This window comes from Castanea sativa, chromosome 8, assembly GCF_040712315.1.
Source record: "Castanea sativa cultivar Marrone di Chiusa Pesio chromosome 8, ASM4071231v1".
Classification (NCBI taxonomy): Eukaryota; Viridiplantae; Streptophyta; class Magnoliopsida; order Fagales; family Fagaceae; genus Castanea; species Castanea sativa.
In genome coordinates, this window is record NC_134020.1 from 28816498 (window position 1) to 28836875 (window position 20378).

At 33.8% G+C, this 20378-nt stretch overlaps 1 pseudogene; it reads right to left on the bottom strand.

The window, feature by feature from the left end:
* Window positions 1-217: 217 nt before the first annotated feature.
* On the bottom strand, window positions 218-7803 carry LOC142607296 (tropinone reductase homolog At1g07440-like; annotated as a pseudogene).
* Window positions 7804-20378: the final 12575 nt, after the last annotated feature.

Genomic DNA, 20378 nt, shown 5'->3' on the forward strand with positions numbered 1-20378 from the left:
ATGCATTATATTTATAAATTTAAGAATACAAGAAAACAATTTAGATAGATATAAAATAATTTTAGAAAATGTCAAGGAGAGAGGTTTGTTCATCCCATTTGCAACAATCCTTTTCTTCCAATTACTGACAGAGCCAGTAAACTATATTTATTTATTTTTCCTTGCAGTACCATAAACATATTCCGATAAGGAGTGTCTGAATGTCATTTTTTGCTGCTCATGGGAAGCTGAAGCCATTTACAGTTGTCCCTTCGTCAACACAAACAGTCTGACCGGTTATGTAAGAAGCTGCAGGTAGGCATAGGAATGTCACCAAGGAAGAAACCTCCTTTGGCTCTCCTACACGTCCAAGAGGGGTTTGAGTGATGAGAATCAACAAGCATTCAAGGATCCATTGCATGTTCCAGTTGGGCCTATTACAAGAGCAAGATCCAAGAAGATCAAAGAAGCACTTAATGGGCTGATTCAAGAGATTTGGGCTGATTCTAACACAGGACATTCCAAGCTTGGCCCAAAGGAAGATAAAAGCATAATAAATTTAATTCAAGCTATTTAGGGCTGATCTGGCTTAATTGGGAGTGATTTATGGCGTTAATTGATGGCTGATTGACTTTCCAGCTCTATATAAGTTAAGACAGATTTTTCCTATTTTGGATCTGCTAATTTCAGACCAAATCAACTTTTATTTAGGGTTTTATTATTTAGTACGTTTTTTAGGTATTTTCCTTGTTTTTAGGTGCATTTAATGCTTTTTAGGTCAAACTTGATTCCTGATATGGTAAGGTATCAATTAGGAGTTATTTTAGAATATATTTTTTTGTCTGTCAAGTTTTGTGGAGTCCTTAAATAGGCCTTGAAGTCTGTAAACGTTTTTCAGAATATTATTGAATAAAAATTAGAAAATGTGAGGCTTTGCTCTCTTTTGGTTCTTCAAGAACTGTGAACTTATCAAGGATTCTTCCTTGTGGCGTTCAAATTTTATACCTTTGGTTCGTGATTCTTTATAATCATTGGGTCAAGGTCAACTTATACCTTTGGTTTGCGTTTCGATTATAAACGTTGGGTCAGGGTTTCTATCAAAAATCTAAATTTTAGCTTTCTTGGGCAAGTATTCCAATATTTTTGTTGGGTCTCAAAGCGTGTTGATTGAGGTTCGCATCATTGAGAGATAATAGTCTCCACTAATTTTTCATTGCTTAAATACTGCAAAGAAGATAACATAAATTGTCATGGTTATCATGATTCATGAAGTTCTTCCCTTTTAGGTAGGAACCTAACTCAGATAATGACCTCTCTGTAAGAGCCAAGATATTAGAATACTGCAGTAAGGATAAATTTAGTAAATTGTTCTCATTTCTTAGCACATGAAAAAATCAAAATAGGATTATTTGTTACAAATGTTATTTATTGAGAGTGTGCATTACTCTAAATGCGTCATATGTCTTATTATCACCCTAAGACATTCAACAATGACCAGATTTTAACAATCTTCAAGCACTATCACACTTAAAGTATCAGTCATGGGGGTTCTGATATACCATGGTGCAACAGAGTTGCTCCTAATGTTATCCTTTGTCCACTCACATGCCAAATTTTTTGCAAGTTGATTCACCACTCCTTCAAATAAATATCAGAAAAAAGCTGATCGCATTATTCGATGTCATAGCTATAATTTATAACCCATAAGCTTGCAATAAAAAGTTAAATAGCACAAAGAAATTACCTTTAGCTGCACTATATATAGATCCTCCAGTATTTATGGCTACTACACTAGCAACCGAAGAAACGAAAACAATGCTTCCTGCTTCTGAAGCTTTCAGAAGAAGATAAGCAAGTTGGCAAATGTGATATGCAGATTCAAGATTGGTAGACATGAGAAATGAGAAATCTTCAGATGTGTACTCCAAGGTTGGTTTTGATGTGGTCATTCCCACATTGTTTTTCTAAAACCGTATTAGATTAAATTGAATGTATCAATTGCAAAAGCACAAATGATGTGGCTTTGGCCAAGTAATATTCCAATGCCATTTAAATTGTTGATCAAAGATTGATCTTCTAAAAATGAAATCGAAGATTTTAGTATAGAACAGAATGTAAAACGATCATTTACAATTCATCATCTTTGGAGTATGCTTTTAAATGCCACGCAAAACGTAGAGATGTAGAGGAAATATAGTATTTACAAGGATGTTGAGTTTGCCATTAAACATGTAGGAGACTGTGCTCATTAGCTCCTCCTATTGGGTTTGATACACCACATCACAGACTGAACCAGTGACTCGAAATCCCTTCATCTTCCACTCATGTAAACATTCATTGAGTTGGGCCTCATTTCGAGAGCATGTATGTACAGTCGCCCCCAAGCTTGCCAATTCCTCAACAATAGCATATCTAGTCACAACACGTAGTAGTAAATAATAGCAAATAAAAAGAAAAACTAAATAATGTGTATTCTATTGTATTTAGTGATTTTTTTTCTAGGTAAACATGTAATATTCAATGAAAGCAGAGAATTAGAAACAAATTACAAGGGGAGGGACAGTCCCTTCTCTATCTCAAGACCAAACAAAAGAACACATTTAACTATATCATGGTTAACAAATTTAACCTTCCTAAAAGTATGGTTTACAAACCACTAAGAGAAAGAGTTCAAAATTAATTTGGTTTTATCAATATATGTTAGGAGTTTAACCTAATTATTCCTCAACTTGTGAGAAATGAAAAACAAGGGAAAAATATGCTCCAAGAAAACTATGACATGACACAAGATATACGTGATTCGATAATGTGCCTATGTCCACAAAGTTGCAACAAGGAGAAAAAAATATAAAGGCGACCGTAAAGAATGGTTTTCAATGCAATCATCAAACCTAATTTGTTGTGACCTATAAATACCCCAAAACAATAGGGTCAAATTGGGCAAACCTCCACTCCTTAGACTAAGTCTTAGAAAATGTCTCATTTAAAGTCGTAACGCCTCCAATTTGGCTAGGGTCAAATACTAAATCGAACACAAACCAAACTCCACAGAGCCCAACAATATATTAGTTCAAAGTATTGTATTTAACGATCATGTTGTACAAACTGAAGGGCATGGATTGGGCTCGGTATAATTAACTTTCGTAGAAGAATTTCACACAATCTATATCTATATATATCTAAAAACTGAAGCGTAGTATTTAATGTTGCTGCGCTCCTGTTGAGCCACATCAACGCCATATCATCAACCAATTTTCAATATTTTCTCTCTCCTTTTTAAATATTTTTCTCCTTATTAATTTGCCACTTTACAATTACACATTCTCCAACATTTACTTACTTTTACCTTTTCATCTCCCATCTACTTGATACCCTAGCCTCACAATTTTTCTATCCCTTCATCTTCTTTTTATTTTCACTATTCTTCTCTCCATTGTTTTACTATAAAAATTTGTTATTTTCTCTTCCACTCAATCCGTATTTTGCTCACACAAAAAGGTGAATACTCTCTCTCTCTCTCTCTCTCTCTCTCTCTCTCTCTCTATATATATATATATATATTTTTTTTCTTTTAGTGGACGTTTAATTCTTTAGATTGATGAATTTTCATGTTTAACTATTCTAGGTTGATATGATTTGGTTACTGTATTTCTTACTAAGGTTGCATTTGGTTCTATGTAAAACGAATTTCGAGTGTAAAATGAATGCAGGGGAAAGTGAATTCACGTAAAGAAAATAAAGTCCAGGTGTTTGGTTTTGCAATGGAATTTAGTCCAAAAAACTCTTTCTTGTGTTTTTCCTACAAAATTTTCACATTTTCTCATCTTCTAGACAAATTTTATAACAGAAAATTTCAAAATATACATTTTAACACAACCAAAAATCAAAATAAAAACATTGAGCAAGAGGAAGAAAGAGTGAGATCGGAGGGAGAAAGAGTGACAGATTGAGGGAAAGAGAGATAGATCGGGAAAGAGAGGGATTTCTACTGAGGGATTGGGTTTTGGGGAGTTTATATATATATTGTATTTGGATCCGTCGGGACTGACGGGGCTCGAACTCGCAACTTCCACCTTGACAGGGCGGTGCTCTGACCAATTGAATTGACATGGGGGCGACAAAAAGGGGATCCTATCAACTTGTTCCGACCTAGGAAAATAAGCTCATGAGATCCATGCGGTTATGCACTCTTCGAATAGGAATTCATTTTCTAAAAGATCCTGGCTTTCGTGCTTTGGTGGGTCTCCGAGATCCTTTCGATGACCTATGTTGTGTTGAAGGTATATCTATATGATCTGATCGATTGCGTAAAGCTTGCGGTAGCAACGGAGCCGGGGAAAGTATACAGAAAAGACAGCTCTTTTCTATTATATTAGTATTTTCTATTATATTAGTATTAGTTTTAGAAGAGATTTGTGGGATGTATTGATTGTGTGACCAAAACAAACAAAATGAGAGAAACAAAGAAATTCCTCGAGCCCATCAGCTGATTCTTCGCAACGAGCCCATCTTTCCTCTGCTGCGACTTGACCCGCTGCCGCTCCTCCTCCCGCTTCGTTGACGCCACCAAGATGCTGTAGAAATCCCTTTACTTCCACTCCAACAACGACTCTCGATCTATCTCTTTCTCGGCGGCCTAATCGGGTGGGTTTGGGGGTGGAGTGGAGTGGGCTGGAGGTTGGTGGCGGCCAGATCGGCAACGTTGAGCAAGAGGGAGAACGAGATTGGTGTCGAGAACGAGCTCGGTCTTGGGTGGGTTGAGAAGGAGATCGGTTTTGGGTGGTGACGATCTAGATGGTGGCGCCGATGAGCTTCCGAAGACAATTATGATGGGGACTCTGATCTCTCTCTCTCTCTCTCTCTCTCTCTCTCTCTCTCTCTCTCCACTTTTTCAGTTTGTAAAATGTGATTTGAAGGTAAAAAAAAACTATGGAAATGGATTTACGGGTGAGAAGGGGTATTTCACAGTCAAAGTGTAAAACATTTTCAGTTTGACCATATTTTCAGTTGGTGCCAAACACACACAATAATGTAAAATACTTTCCAAAACTGGTTTTTATGTGAAACAAACGCACCCTAAGTGTAAGATAGATGGACTAAACTTGGATACAAACCTTACAAAGAGGATTTTTTTTTTTGTATCATTAAATTATTGGCAAAACTAAAGGTTATAATTCATTGCAATACATTAACTTACTAGCTGATTGAGAATGATTATGACAATATTCAGAGTGTTTAAAAGTGATTCCCTTGTTGTTAATCTACCAAGAATGTATTATTCTTTTTATTTTCGGATGAGAAAAGAAATAGATCTTGGATAAAATTCAAAACTCACCCAATAGGATTAGACTAATGAAACATTATGCAAACTCTTCATAAATATCTAATTTGTTCCCTTGGGACAAACCGCATTTAATATTGTTTGAACTTTCTCATGCTCCTTCAAATCTTCTTTTACTTTCTTTTTCATCCTCGATTGTTATTTATTAACTATTTATTATCTAGACAATACCTTGTGCTTATAATTGCCACAATACAATGACTGTGAAATTTCATTGTAATTTGTGATAAAATTAGTTTTCTAGAAAAAGAGCTCGAAAAAAGTTAGATGCAGTTTGTGTTTAAGGGATAACGTGGATACTTTTGAAAATTCTATGTTAGAGCACCACCCCCCCCCCCCCCCCAAATTGCTATGTTAGATCCACTCACCCAAAACTTGGTTTACCTCAATGGCTATTACTAAAGTTTTTTAGCAACCATGATTAATAACTTCTTTAAAATAAGAATTATTTTAGTTGTGTTTGTATTATGATATATATTATTTTATTCTCGCTCTCTTCCTAAATAAATTAAAAACATCTCATCTCTCTCTTTAGTCTCTCACATTTCTCTAGGCCATCTCTCTCTCTCTCTCTCTCTCTCTCTCTCTCTCTCTCTCTCTCTAACCAAACCAAAATCTTAGTCTCTCTTTGGTATAGTAGGCGGCAACTTCTAGGACCAAAGGTGAAAGCATGGTGGTAGTAACGATGATGGATCAGCTAGGTTTTGCTTGCGATTGTAGGGTGTGTTTGAATCGGTGGTTCACGGATTTTAATTGGTGGGTTAGTTTTGAATAGGTGGCTGAATCAACGGTTTATGAGTTTAAATCGATGGGTTAGGTTTGAATTAGTGGTTTATGGGTTTAAATTGGCATGTTAGGTTTGAATTAGTGGTTAAATTGGTGGTGCTGGGCTTGGTTTTGGTGGTTGTTGAGCTTGTTCCAGTGATTTTTTGAGTTTCGATTGCTGCTAGGGGTTTGTTTGAGTTTCAATTTTTGGGAGTTTTGGGTTTTGATCGCAAGGGTGGGTAGTTTGGGTTTTGGGTTCAAGTTTTAGTTTGAATCGGTGGTTGTGGTGGTGGGTGGTGTGATTTGGGTTGCTCAACGGTTGTGGGCTTGCTTGTTGGTTTGGGTGTGGGTTAGCTGAGTGTTGTTGTGTTGTTTGGTTTGTTTTAGAAGAAGAGATAAAAACAGAGTGGAAGAGAGAGAAAGAATTGGAGAGGATGAGAGAAAAATGATAAATAAGTGAATAGTCTTGAAAAATAAGAAATGAAATGTATGGTGGGTTGTAAAATGGTATGATAAAATAAATAAAGTAATTTTTTAATGTGTAAAATAGATATTGTTTAAGATACCCAGATGTGAATGCTCTTAATTGTCTAAAATTACCCAAACTTAATGAGTGATTTTTTATTGGAAAATGTTTAACAAACAACTTAGGGCAATAGTTTAGGAAGTATTTTTAGAAACTTTTTATAGTAAAAGAAAAAAGTAATTGATTTTTTAATAGTTTTTAATATTTATCATAAAAGTGATATTAAAACTTTCCTAAAATAGTCAATTAACAAATGCCTTATGATTATGGGCACTCGATAATTGGATCCTTTTTTATTTTACCCACAAATCTTTTTGGGTCAAAGTCATAAACTCATATTGTAGAGATAAATGGTATAATCCAGACGTCCTTCCTAATAACAGGTTGGATATCTAGCCAAATAAATAAACAACAAATTAATCCTAATAAACAAGCAAGCTTTAATTGAAGCTACAAAACCAATTAGGCAAACATAAAATCTAACCAAAATATGAAAATAATACCATAGGGAGGCAAACAAAGTTTCTCTTCAAACTAGTTTGGAGAAAAACTTTTTAAACTTTTCATATATATATATATATATATATATATATTTATTTATTTATTTATTTATATGAAGTGTGAATTTTGAAAATTAACCGTTGGATTGCATGTTTTTAATATATCTTTCATGCTTGCAAAATTTCAATAAGTTCAAAGATCAATTGCTTTGCCATCAAACAAATGTTAAAATTTCAAGTTTTTGTGATCTAAAATTGTGTATTAAAAATAAGTTTATTGATCGAATGGTAAATAACATCCGATTTGAACGAAATTTGATATGCATGTTAAAAATATAAAGAACATGAAATTCAACGACTAGATTTTCAAAATTCACATCCAAAAAGAGATACGAGAAGTTTGAAGAGTTTATTTCCAAACTAATTTGGAAAAAAACTTTTTTCGGCCTACTTCTCTATTTTTCATCTGATAAATTTCTTGAAAAGTTGCAACAATTTTGGTGGCCATTTATAATTTATTTATCTATATTTAGAAATATTCAATAAGAATGCAATTCCAAGCTAAAATCAGAAGGAAAAAAAAGGCATAGGCAGAGAAAGAACCCAATTCCTTTGGTTCCACCAGTAACAAGGGTTGTCATTCCTTGAAGAGACCACCTACTTCCTTTGTTACCAGTTTCTTCCCGGGCCATTTATCTCTCTCTCTCTCTCTGTGTGCAATAACCAATCTTTTTCCACTTCTCCGAAGTAGAACACCGATACCAATATATCAATAGATACTGATAAGGGAAAGCTATGGGGCAGAGTTTTTGATACTAAGAGAAACAAACAAACTGAGCATCAAGGTTGTCTCAGCTAGTGTGACACAGATTGTCATCTTGTAACCTCGCACTCAATTTGTCTTTCCTGTTTTGCACAAGACAATGGACCGATGGAGAGACACATGGGCAGGGCCAGGCAACCCATTTTTTTATGTCCGAACTTTTTTCCCAACAATATTTCTTTTTATGAAGATGCATTATTATTATTATTATTATTATTATTATTATTATTATTATTATTATTATTTTGATGAATAAAAAGAGGGCAAGGGGCGACCATGTGTGACTCATCCTCTTGGTCGTGACCATAAGAGCACCATCCGCTAGAGAATATTGGATTAAGCCATAGTTACTGTGACTAGGGTGTCACAGACCTCACCCTAACACCCCAAGAGAGCTAGCAGTACAGGGTGCGACATATGAGTGCTCCTACCTCCCATCCTCGGTACTTGCCAAGGTTCAAACGAAAGATAATTGCGCATGCACACGAGAACCTTACCGCTAAACCACCCCTCTTGGAGCGAATATGCGTTATTGATTTCCAGCATTATAGTCATATCATAGATTTACAATGATCAAATCTGTATTAAGATATTTGGTACTTTTGACTTTTAGATCTTTGCTCAATAATTGAAAAGTTTTTTATTTTATTTGAGAAAAATAATGGAAAAGAAGATTAAGACGCCATTATATATATTTCACTCTGGAGCTACCACTTATATATATATATTATTCCACCTACGTGCTGTAGTAAAGGGTCACTAATCCCATCAAAAAAAACGAAATGAAAGGGCCACTGATTTTATTAACTCCGAAGGATGTTGTTTGGTGGGGTGTGGCCTTATAATTGAAGACTCTCGATTAGCAGCGAGTGAGTATAGTTTTATTTCTTTTTCTCATTTAAGACGCTTGGTAATTCAGTAGCTCACTAGTTAGCGAAAAATGCAAAGGGTTTGTTGGAATCTCAATTTTGGTTGGAGGAGGTGCCTGAAGACACCTCTCTCCTTTTGTCACCCGTGATAAAGTTTTGATTCAATAATATTTACAGTCTCTATTCTTAAAAAAAAAAAAAAAAGGTTTCGTAGAATTAGAATGCATATGGCCAATACCATTAATTCATCAAAAAAAAAGTCTACCATTAACACCAATTCTATTATGCATCATTTATCACAGGCTATACTAGTTTTTACGAAAGAAATTGTGAAAAATATTATGTCATCATACAAATTTTGAATCCAAATTACTGTTTTAAAAATCATACTAGACCAACAAGTTCAACCAGTTGAACTAGGAACTGAATCCAAAATCGATCTGGTAAAAATCGGTCAAGAATTGGAAAAACTGATAACCTGTCTTTTTTTCGATTTTTTGACCACTTTGATTTTTGAAACAATGATGCAACTTCAAATCTATTTTGGTTATTTGCACCAAAAGTTGGTCAAAACTCCAGAGGCAAAGGGATGCTTGGTGTTAAAGCACATCACATCGCAATTATTCATAAATTTGAGTGATATTAGGAATCCTATAAATTTAATTACTTTACTTTATAAAATAATATATCAACATAAAACTGTAAGATAAAAAATCAACTATGAAATTTATTTACTTACTGCTACATCAATGTGGGCTCACTACCTTATACATGGGATGTTGCCATTGGGAGTACGCCACATCCAAGTGGGCTAAAACGCAGAGAGTTGAGAGTTGCTACTTGATTTAGGTCTAAAAACCAACTTGAGCCCCTTATAGAGATCTATGCACCAAATTTTAGATCCGAAATTTGGTTACGGCTTGGAAAAGTTTTATGCACCTAAGCCTGCCTAGCTCGTGGACCAACCTCCACTCATTGTGTTCCATTGTCTAAATCAATTGATAAATCCCCTAATGAGCTTATCACAATTGTGCAGTAATGAAACACATCACATAAGAAAATATCATAGCACAAAAGGAAAATTTACTTTGTAAACAAATTAAAACTAATTACCAAGTCAAATTTGTTATCAAATTGGAAAAAAATCAAATAAAACATACATTCATCAGTGAGAATCCTATTCTAAACATATTCAAATCATGTTATTATGGAAAAGTAAGGACTAAATCATGTGAAATAATTTATTATTTATAGCCCTAATCTTAGAGGTTCACAATCAACAAAATCACATATCACATGGGACAACATGAAATCTAGCAAACCTTACCATTAAAACACATATTTTGCCTAATTTGGATTTAGGTTGCATACACAAAGATGAAGTTATGACCTTAGGTTATCAGGCATGCGTACACACCCTTGATTCTAAGTGCACAGCCTATCACATAAACTCAATTCCAAAAACTTTTCAACATTCAACCAGATTAATACATCTTTTAATTTATCAATTCAACTTTTTTATTCAGAACAAACTAAAATACAACAAATTCAAACTGAGAAATCAAAACATATTCCTTAACATGCATATAATCTATAATTTACTAAAGAACAACACATTGATGATGCGAACGACAAACTAAAATCGTTGTTCAAATGCTTATAATTATATATGTATTAGGTTTATATATTTAGCCTATAAATTTATATATATTTATAAAAAATACATTAACAGTAACTGGTATTGAAATATTTTGTCTTAATTTTTAGTCAAATCGAAATGATATCTAGTATGGTATTGACTCAGTTAGAAAGGTTTCAATTGGATTGATAGTGGATGAAGAGGAGGAGGAAGAGTTGGAAGCCATAAGGACCGAATGGATACGATACCAAATAAAAGCATTATTTATGTTTGAATATATTGTCACTCACTCACTTGGAACATATATGCATTGTTCTTCTCAAAGGAACATAAATGCATTGTATTTATAAATTTAAGTATACAAGATAGGAATTTAGATGGAAATACCACAAAATAATTTTAGAAAATGCCAAGGAGAGAGGTTTGAGCATCCCACTTACTATAATCCTTTTTTCCCCCAATTATAAGCAGAACTAGTTAACTATATTAATTTATTTACTTTGCTTAACAATGGTTGTATACAATAAAAAAATGTGTCATATTTACAATTTTTTGTCCAAAAATTATCCATATTTTAAGTCATAATGGTGTAAATATGCATTGTTACTATAATAATTGTGTAAATTTATGTTAATAGTATTGATTTTGTATTTAATTTTGTATTCTTTCTTTACATGTCCCGTGGACAAAAAAAGAGAGTAGATGATTGTTGTTGTGTGTAAAATAGAGAAACAACTCAAAAAATTATATTTTTAGAAAATGTAGTGTAAAATAAATAATCTAATATAGTGTATTTTGAAAAATAAATATGTAAAATTAAAAAAACATATATTCTAGAAAAAAATTTCTGCAGCTGATGTGAATGCTCAGCTAATAGTGACATCTATTGTCATCATGTTATCTTGCACTAAATTTTGCTTCTTCTTTTTTTTTTGCCGTAGATATGAGTAATTTTAATACCACATAAAAAGTCATGTCACAACTATCCAACATAGTAGATTGTGATTGGCGACATGTCACTTTCACATGGACTTACAACTTTTTCTCTATTACTCACAATTTACCACATGGATAGTTGTGGCAAGAGTTCTCTAGGAGTAAGTCTAGCACCACAACTATTTTCCACAACTTTATCACAATTTATTCACATGTTGACTTGTGAGTATTGGAATTGTGGACCAACATGAGCCTATCATCTTTTTTTCTACCACTTACAACTAACCACTTATGCGAATTGTGGCAAAAGTTACGGAAATTATCGTTGTAGTAAACTTGTTTTCTGGCCTACACTTTCTTCCCGACTAAGTTTCTTTTTACGATTTTATAAAGTTGTGTGCATTCTGTGTCCCAACACTGTTTTGCAATTTTTCCAAAAAAAGAAAAAAGAAAAAGACACAAGTGGGATATGTATACAAAAGTGTCTTGTGTTTGACATGAGTACGATACTTCAAATGAAGTGTCTGTACTTCCTAAATAATACATAACTAATACTATTATAAGTTTCCTCACTTTGGTGCATGAACCAATAAGGCTAGAGTGCAAACTTCACTCTTGAAATTTGGAAGCCTTTTGATTTTGCACCTTAAAGTTTTAGAATTTGGATTTTATCCCCTTGAAGTTATATTCTATTTGCATCACCAGCCACCCGATTCATATTTTACATTAAACTTGCTACGGGTGTTTAGTTTATCCAATAAAAATGATGTCAAATGGCATAAGGAGAAAGTATATCTTGTATCTGCTACATGTAGTGGGTCTCTCACAAAATGTGGGCCTCGCTAGTGGGTGGGGTAGCGGGTGAGGCCAAATGTTGTGAGACTTTTCGTGGTATAGAGCAAGAATAAGATATCATTTCACATGAAAAAGAGAAGGAAAGACAGAAAAAAGAATAAATAAGAATATTTAATTAGAAAAAAAGAGAAAAAATTAAAGCATCTCATGCTGGCCATATTAAAAAGGGTTAGTTAAATAGAAAAAAAAAAAAAGGTACTATTTAAGTCAAATTTGGCTAAAGTTTCACAAAATCTAATGTGAATGCTTTAAGAAAGGTTATGCACAACTTAAGGGACGGCAATGGGGTAGGCCGAAGTCGAATTATGGGTGCCTCGTCCTCAGCTTGTCACCTTTATAGGGCCCATGCAGGGTAGGTCCGGTTCGGGATGGGTTGGAAAAGTGTTACTAATCCTAATGAGATAGTTCCAATATTAATGCGATAAAGATGAAATACAAAGGGAAATGAAGATCGTGGGAGTTCTAAGATATAAACTTATCAAAAGATAGACTACTAAGAGAGAAATATAAAGAAATATTTTGAAGATAGTAATAGAATATTTTTTTTAAAATGTTACATCTGGGATATATATTAAAATAAAAAATACAATATAAGTAAAATATCAATATATACATTCGGGGTGGGTCATGAGGAGTGGGTTGTTTTTAGCTTTTTGGGGCAAGCAAAACACATCCCTATGCAGTCACCTTTTTAGGATTGAGAAAATTAGCTCGAAATAGAGTGGGGAAGGGGTGGGTCATGTAGAGTGGGTTGTTTTTAGCTTTTTGCCATCTCTAGACTTGAGAGGTTTACTCATTTACTAATACCTTAACAACTAGAAAGCTTAAATAATTATGGGAAATTACATAAACGGTCTAGAAAAATATAGTGTTTTTAATTTTGTAATTAAAATCCCAAAATTTATTAAAATCACTTCAATTTGAAGTCTTTGTCAACAAATTTTTTTGAATAGTAACCAAGTAGAGAAAAATGATAATACTTTATTAATTTTGTATTTCATTTAGGGATTTTAATAAATCAATTTGGTAACCATTAAACATAAAAAAAATATTTATAGAGAAAAAATCTTTGTTTGGAGTATGAAGGTGAATGAATCTTGTAAGGACCAAAACCTCATAAAACCAGCTTAAAAACGTTACTGCTACTTTATTCACTTAAAAGTCCTCATACAATACATTTGGTAGAGAGGGTTCAACAACAAAAAGCCCCTTTCTATAATGTTCCGACTCTTATTTATACTATTTGCTCTTTTCATCATGGCCCTACACCTCACAATCTACTATGTTTTTCCTTCTGACACCTGTCTGTCGGTAATGGAGCAGAGCTCTAACTTTGCGTTCAACACTGTTCAGGTCATATCCACATTAATGCAACGGATTGATCTGGTATTTTCCAATTAATGCGGCCAGAATGGTTGTTGCCGGGCATTTAATGCATCCCTCTAACTTAGCCTACCACCTTCGGATATTTGTAACCCTTATGTCAGCAACGCCCATGCCACCTCATCTTCGGGTATTTTCAGGTAACTTCCCTTATTCCTTTGCTCCATCTTACCTATTGCATTTCGGTCTTCCTCTCTTCGGGTCTTCGGGTTCTTGGGTCCTCGGAACCTCACAAATCTTATATGCTAGAAACTCGAAGTTAGATACTTTGCTAAAATACAAAGTTTAATTAAGGATTTTCTATATGATTTTGTAATTTCCCATAATAGAACAAATGAACAAGGAAGATGGACAATGACTTTAAATTAAACTTTACACCTATTTAGAAAATAATTTTTTTTTTATTTTATAATTTGATTATTGAGAATTTGAACTTGATTAAAAACATCATTATTTAAAAAAAATTAAGGAACTATTAATTAAAATTATTAATTTTAGGCATTATTTTTATCTAATTTTCCAAGTGATTAAGAGTTTTTTGAAGTATTATCTCATATATTAAAAATTAAATATAAAATAGTATCTCGGGCTAGGGATGGCAAACCACCTGACCTGCGAACAGTAGGGTTGGGTTTGGGTTTTTAAAATTAAACCCGAAACGGGTTTGGGTCAGGTGCGGGTTTTAGTGATACCTGCCCCAAACTTGAACCCAGACTTGACCCGTTTAGACCACAATTACCAAAAAACCTGAATATACATACATACATACATACATACATATATATATATATATATATATATATATATATATATATATATATATATATATATATATATATATATATATAGATAGATAGATACACACACACACACACACACAACTTAGTCTAACCCTAACAACTAACACACTTTCTAACTCTCCTCTTATTTCATAGTCACCCCTCACTCTCTACCCTTAGCCCTCAACCCCTCACCCACTCGGCCACTCTTATTTACTTTCACTCATTCTCAAGTCTCACCCTCACTCACTCTCACCGCCGACCATGCCCCTTAAGCTCTACCACCGATTTGTCGTTCTCCACAAGTTTGTCGCTCTGTCACTGTTGTTGTTGTTGTTGTTGTTGTTGTTGTTGTTGTTGTTGTTGTTGTTATTATTATTATTATTATAACTTTGGGTTTGTTACATAGTTTATGGTTGATGAAATCTTTGGTTATTGTTTATTGATTAACATGTTTATTATTTTAAATTGTATTTGGATTGTTGATGGGTTAGGTTTGTCCTTTGGATTTTTTTTTGTTGCTTTTGTTTGTTCTGTTTAGACCCCTATAAATTAGATCAGTTTAACCTAATGAATTAACCAAGTAGTTACTTAGGTTAATTATGAGATCTAGGTTAAACACATGTAAGCACATTACTTAGTGTGAAAAAGTAAAGAAGACAGTAATATGATGACCTGAGAAAACTAATGAAACCAACCGTTTCAAGGTAAAAAACCTGAGGATGATTTAACTTAACTATCCTCAAGGTAAACAAATCCACTATGATAAAATGGAAGTTTACAATAGATTTAAACCCTAAATCTAAAGCTACCTCTTGTAGAACTTATTAACATGACCACGTGCAGCTTCGACCCTATGGACTCTTCTATCTTGAATTTGTTGAACACAAACTCCCACATTTGTGACTTTGAGATTCCATTCAAAGGTTTTAGATCATCATCAGTAGTAAATCTTTATGCAGTAATGTGGGCGCAACAGTTTTCTCCTCAGGAAAAGGGGAGTACACCTCGGCTGAGTGGACCAGTGTGGAGAAAAGATGGAGTCGCCACCTAGATTAGGTCTAGGAACCTAAATATAGCCCCCTTATATGGAAGGGCTGATCTTACTACCAGAGTTTTGGTTCGGAGTTTAGGTATGGGGATGGGAAGGTGTTAGGCACCCAACTCCATCCAACTTGTGGGTCGGCTTTCAGTCATTTAGTCTTACGTCTTAATCTCATTAAAGGCTCATTCAATATTGTTATCTACACACACACACACACACACACACACACACTAGCATACATCTAGCAATCAACATGACATCAATCATCTCAAAAACCTAACATACATCTATCATGACAACTCATATCAAACAGCATACATTTAACATGCATATTTCATATTATCACACCTAAGGCAGCAAATAAACAAGACAAAATCAAAGAATTATTGGAGAGTATCAAGAACATAAACATATTCCAAGTTCACATACCTTGTCTCAATCAAATGCATGTACATATGAATGCATGCCTTACTTCACTTACCTCGCTGCACCATAACATCTCAACACCTATGCATCAATGCATGTTCAAATTCTCATGAGTGCTTATGTGATTCATCAAAGCATAAACCCTAATCATCAATCTATCAATTCAAGCATGTGAAACATGTTATTCTACTAACCTTAGACCTAAACATGTGAAAACTAAACTTACCAAGACCTAAACAGAGGATTAAAACTAATCAAAACACAAAAAAAGCAAGAACCCTAAATCTGCGTTTCTGGGCACAAGTATGTGTACGGATACATAAGGTATGCGTGTGCATACTCAAGTATGCATACACAACCTTAATACAGATTTGAAAAACTACATTTTTAGAGATTTAATCAAACAAACGAATAACATGTGAGATTAAACAAGCATGTTAGAAACCCTCAAAAAATTAAACTAGCCTAAAACAAAAAACATAAAGCATCAACATATACAACAAAACATAAAACAAACACAAACAATTAAACTAAACTACATTAACATATCAAACCAACCTAGGAATTGAAATAAGAACAAAAGAACAAAAAGGACAATTTATAAACCACCTAAAATCATATTAAAACATGTCAAACAGAATTAAAAACATCAAACAAATCAAATATAACAAATGGAGAAACTATATCAAGAAAATCATGTGAATCATGTGTAAGCAAAGTGGGAAACCATGGAAAAGAAGTTGAAGTTGTTTAACCAACCCCTCAATACCTACAATGCAAAGATTAGATTAAGGACAAGAATAATCAAAAGAACACAACAATAGTTAGTAATCACAACTCAAGAACAAGAGATTTAAAAAAGGATTTGAGAAACCAATTTTTGGAAAATAGTTTCTGCCTTAGAACTAACTAAAGAGAGGTTTTTAATTTGTAAAAAACATGCTAAGGGGCTATGTGTGAGTTATAGAGAGGAGAATTAGGGTTTTAAAGAAGATGAAAGCTAAAAAATAACTCTCTCTAGCTAGGATTTTAATTGGAGGCATAAGATGAGTATTTATCAGTTAAAATTAGAGTTCTCAGACTTTTTAATGATCTTTGGATATTCTCAAGGGTCCATGGGCTGGCTCACATCAAAGCATTATGTTTTGGGCCCTTAAAATGAAGTTTTAAAACCTAGAAAATTGGGCTGCCCAATTAGCCCAACTTAAACAGTCATAACTCACTCAATATAAGTCCAAATTAGGAAAAATTTGTGTTCACATTGAAGCCCATGAAGTCTAAGTTCCAATGAAATAAACCTCACTCAAATATGCTTTTTGGATCAAATGTTATGGTCAAAATAGTGAGAAAATGTCATTTTTTAATATCGATTTCAAAGCAATTTAAGCACTTTTGAGTTGTGATTACTTTCAAACTATTGTGAACTCTTTAATTACCCTTTGTTGGCATATGTCAAGCTCATCATTGGGGCCAGGGACTAAAATTTATTAACGGGTACAAAATGTGGTGTTTACAAGAAATTTGTTTCCACTCGTTCTTGATTGTAGATCTCGTTCTAGTAAACGCTTGTAGAGTTAGAAGGTTACAAAAACCTCATAGGTCTCACAGAAGTAACTTACAAGTCTTCCAAGAGCTTCTAAAACATAATTAGGGTTTTCTTTTACAGAACACAATTTTCGATCGGTTGAACATATCTTTCGATTGGTCGAGCTTTGCAGTAGCTTCTTCGTATTTTTGCAGCTTGACAGTTCTTGAATCTTGACTTGAACAATCTTGAGCAATGTCTAATACCTAATCTAAACATATTTTTGTTCTCAATTTGCTAACATATATAAATTAAAAATCTAAACATTTAATCTTAAATATTTAGAACCTAACAGCTTTTAATTTCATAGATCTGAACATAAGATTGGAACATTTGGTAGTCTTAAATTCAATGGATAGTGAATCTTTTTTTTTTTTTAGAAACACAAATTCTATTGAGCAATTGTATAATTTGTATCTTTAAAATGAAATCAAAATTGTATTTTTATATTTGCTGGTAATAATTTGATGAAATTTATTCCATTTTTTAATTCATTGTTGTTGTAGGTTCTTCAATTATGCAAGGAGATTGTAAAATTCAAACAATTCTTGATGATGTAGAGCCTAATGAAGAGGATAGAGGTTGTGTTGCAGCTGTGGAGGATTAGACTTGTTGGATTAATTTAGTAGCTTTCTTTTAATTTCTTAGACTTGTTAGATTAACTTGTTGGTTTGTAATTATCCTAAACTTTTGGGATTTATTTTGTAGCCTTTTGAACTTGTTATAATAGTCTTAGATTTGGACTTGTGGGATTTATTTTGTAGCTTTTATTTTTATGTTTAACAGGTGATCTTAGCTATGATTTATTGATTTATGATTAAATGGTAATCTTAGCTAGGTGATTTATTTCCCCTAAAAAAAAAAAAACTAGGTGATTTATTAATTCATGATCTTAGCTATGATTTATGATTAACAGGTGATTTATTGATTTATAATTAACAGGTTTGTAATGGTCGTATGATTTGGATTGATTTGATATATATATATATATATATATATATATATATATATATATATATATATATATATATATATATATATATATATATATGTCCTTACATAAGGACGTATTTTGCTGCACAGCCCAAATGGTTTGGATAATAGCCCAATAAGCCCAAAACAATGAATTTGTTAGAGAGTGAGCCTTCTATTGAATGTTCAATGAGTTAGGATGATACTAATCACAATAGGCTAGTTAACATTGGAATGAACAAGATAAACAATTTAAACAAGAAAAGTTCTCATCAGTCAAGTCCGAGGAAGGTCCATTCTTACATATTTCTCTTAGACTTATACAAAAATTACACTTCCTGGTTACATAGTGATTTTTCTTTGGTTTTCCTTCTCTTTCTTGTAAGGGAGTTCATCCCCTTTATATTTTTCTTCTCTCTGTCATCTCAGTCCTCTACGCGGAGATCAGATTGCCAGTCTTGATACTTGTCCTATCAACACCTTCCTAAAGTCTTTGTGGGTAACTATAAGGCTAAAAGTTACTGTTCAGGTATCACTTCCACATTAATGCGGCCAGGAAGTTAGATGTAGAATATTCAATGCGGTGGTAGTAGCTTTCTACCCAGATATTTATCAATTTCCTGTTGACTCATCCCTCTTTAAAGCTTATCCTTCCCAACACAATTACTTGCTACCTAGTTCTTGATGGATGGTTGGACATTAGGCCTCCAATCTGTCAGCCGAGGAGGGATTGCTCCTTGGACAACATCTCCTGCCTATCGTGACCAGACCTCTTTCCTGTCGCAATAATTTATTTGCCTTTGCTAGTACTTATCTGTCATCGGGTATTTGATGTTCTCGGGCACAGCTTATGGTCCAATATCTATATTTGGGCTTCTCATCCCTACAATTTATATAGGGCCACAATTTAGACTACGAATTGGGCCCTGAAGTGGCATAGCTGGACGGGGCTCGTGGGGGCAGATTTGGGGGTTTTAAAAAAAACAGTTTATTAAACAAAACAGGTTCTGATAACAAGGGTGGGCCCGCAGACTGAGATTTGGACATAAAAAAATCCACTTTGATCCTGACCTGTTTGCCATTCTTATTTTGGGCCAAAAATAAAGAATAATGAACTGGACACCATAATTGTGATATTCTATCAATTAAAAAAAAGAAAACCTCTTGAACATCAAAAGAATTATTACAATTTCCAACTAAACTTTACCGGCAAAATTTGCCAAACAGTATAATTCTGAAAAAAATTTAGGCGGATGGCATGCGTTCAAACTTTATTAGTTAGTTGGACTCTTTTTTGAAAATCGAGTATAGTAAAATCGACTTTCAGCCAAAATCGCCAAAATCGAGTTTAATATACTCGACTTCCTATCGAAAATTAGCTCTAAGATGGATAAAAAAGGAAGTCGAGTATAGTAAACTCGATTTTGGCTGGAATTTTGGCTGGAAGTTGATTTTGATGTACTCGATTTCCAAAAAACAGTCCAACTAACTAATAAACTTTGAATGCATGCCATCCGCCTAAAATTTTCCCAATATTATACTGTTTGGCAAATTTTGCCAAACTTTACCCGTCGGGCTTCTTACACTGCTGCCTGCTAGGAACTGGGTTGGCCGCTGCTGGAATGCCTCGGACTCTCATTCCACCTTCACTCTCTCTTCTTCTACCCTCTCTGAAAAGTCTAATCTCCTAAACCCAGCCTCTCCATTCTTCTCAAACCCCACCTTTCGTCACCGGTGGCACTCGCGGAATCGGGTTCATATTTTTACATACGTAGATAAAAAGAAGTCTTGGAATTTATTTTCTTTTCCTCTTTGGTTTGTGAAAATTGAGAAATTAATTATATTGTGAACTGGGAATTGGGTTTTGGTTTTTCTACCTTTTAGGCATGCTATTGTGGAGGAATTGGTGGGGTTTGGAACCAGAGTGCACACGCGCTGTCGGAATGAGAGTGAGC